The sequence below is a fragment of the Penaeus chinensis genome, chromosome 15, assembly GCF_019202785.1.
Source record: "Penaeus chinensis breed Huanghai No. 1 chromosome 15, ASM1920278v2, whole genome shotgun sequence".
NCBI lineage: Eukaryota > Metazoa > Arthropoda > Malacostraca > Decapoda > Penaeidae > Penaeus > Penaeus chinensis.
The window spans coordinates 13,582,731-13,585,230 of record NC_061833.1 but is presented as its reverse complement, the minus strand read 5'-3'; positions in this window follow the sequence as shown (position 1 = coordinate 13,585,230).

Here is a 2,500-nt window from a genome sequence, read left to right as displayed (position 1 = left end):
GAGGGATCTGCCAGTCAAAAGACTGCGGGGATGCTCACAGGCTCATCAAAATGCCTTCGGTCTCTCGGGGCTGATGGGCATTCCAGGAGAAACAGCATGCTAACCCTTCATTCGTTTCGTCAACTTCGCCCGCCTCTTCTTGCTTCTGGCTATTTGTTCGGGCCTAATGTATGCTGCGTCCCCCATGACATGACGGGAATGCACGAAATTCCATACTGCCTGGCTACTTATTCGTTTTGCTACTTCAATTGGAGCAAAACAAAATTAGAATTTGTCCATTACAATGGGTGTCAAGAAACACCTCAAATTACCCACCAAAACGGTGGTACTAGTTTTTTATTTAAATCATATTATTAACGTCAGCGGCCGCGCTTCCCGCTAAGCGAAACAAACGCAAACACGCCACGGAAATGTGAACGAACGCCAAGAGAAATCTGGTGGACGAACCCCTCGTGGTCGTGTGTGAAGGTGATGAAACTATTGGGTCTTGTTGGTATTCACTTTTTTTTTTGTTCGGTTCCGATTCGTTAGTGGTTTTGGCGGGGGGGGGGGGGGGGGGGGGGGGGGGGGGGGGCGGCGGGGGCTGATAAATATTCTGTGCTGCAAGTGCGTTACCACATTCTCTGAATGGTCATATTTTTTTTTTTTTTTTTTTTTTTATATTTTTTTTTCGCGTTTAAAATTGTTAGGATCCAATAATCAAATGGAGAACCCCCCGGAACGACATTCTGCAACCCGGCCATGGGATACAACAAATCATAAGTAGGATTAAGGAATTATAAAAAGATTTAAAGAGGATACCACGCTCTTGTGCGCAGCACTGTCACTTTTTTTTCTTTTTCTCTCTGACCTTATGTTTAAGCTCGCTCATATTTTTATTTTTTTTGCGCGATGATTGATTTGGCAGAGGCGTTTCCTCTTGGGCGCGATGAGCCTCTTGTTCCTCTACTTCTCTCCGACCTTTCCGCCTACCCCCCACCACTCCCCATTCCTATATTAGGAAAGACCCCCCCCCCCCCTAAAGGCGGAACCTGCGTTCTTTTATCATATTGAATGAAGTACATTAAAAAAAATAAATTTAATTATTAATGGAATGCACTATTTCATTGCCACCCCTCTATACCACATGTGTACTACTGAATGTAGAGAGAAGATGAATGAGATAGAACAAGCTTATTACTCGTTGCTTACATTAACCCTTGCCCGCACCCCTGGATCAGTCACGCTTACAACACCCCATACATCCACGATTTAGGATAAAAAAAATTAGTTAGCGAGGCTGCCTTGGTGGTCCCCCGCCACACTTTTTCAATTGATTCTCTAATGCCCTTTAAATGTATAAATTTATGGGACGCAAATATATAAATATTATGGGGTTAGCGATAGTAGCCCGAGGGTATGACCAGGTGCCCGTCTTAGTTACCTGTTTTAATTATTCATCGAAGGTGGAGTTTGTAACATGTGGCTGACTTGTCCCTAACCTGTCCATTGTTCTCAGGGATACGCAAAGGTAGATTCCGTGATTTTGAATTTGATATTTAAAACCAGAATTATAAAAAGGGGATAAAAATGGAGAGTGATGTATCACCTCTGTCGCGATTTTCTGGGAGATTCGCAGTTTAACATTATTGGTCGGCATGGGAGCGCGTTGCAGGCCGTGCCGTCGATAAAAGTACTTATTTTTGTGATTCTTTTTAGGAGTGTCCTATTATTTTGTCTCGGAATTTTTTTGAGTGATAGGTGTTTTGTTTTTGTGTTTAAGGTGGTAGTTTAGTTTTAGATGGGTTTTTATCTAAGTCGTTGGGTATGCTGATGGGTAAGGTGTTTGGGGTTTTGTTACTGTGGTGTCACCAGCACTAAGGAGTTGGTTAGGGGCAGGTAGAGGAGGGAGGGGGGGGGGGGGACGGGGTGTGATTAGCGGGTAAGTAGGAGGGAAAGGGAGAGAGGCTGGAGAGAAGCAGAGAGGCGAGGGAGTGAGGGGCGGAGAGAGAGAGAGAGAGTAGGGAGTGAGGGCAGGGGAGGTAGAGGGAGGGGAGAGTGGGGCAGAAAAAGCGAACGTAGCAAGGAATGAAAAGAGAGAAAGGTGAGGGGACGATAGAGCAAGGGAACAGTGAAGGTAGGGACGGGGAGGAAGGAACAAAAGAAAGAAGGAAGAGAAAGAGAAATAGAAGCGAGGAAAGGGGGCAAGCGGGAACCGAAGAAGCAAGAAAGCGGGAATGAAGACAGCGAATCGGGGAGAGAGGAGAAGCAAGGGGAAGGGGCAAGGTTAGAGAGAAGATAGAAAGTGTGGCTAAAAAGGCGACAGGTAAAGAGAAAGATAAAGATAAAAGATGAAAGATTAAAGATAAAGATAAAGATAAAGATAAAGAGTAAGAGAAGGAGTAAAGAGAGGGTTACAACAAATATAACATAACCCACCAAAAACAAAGTAAGAGAAAGAGAAAGAAGAAAAGAGACAAACGGAGACTAAAAGAGTAAGGCGCACCAAGAGAAAGAGGGA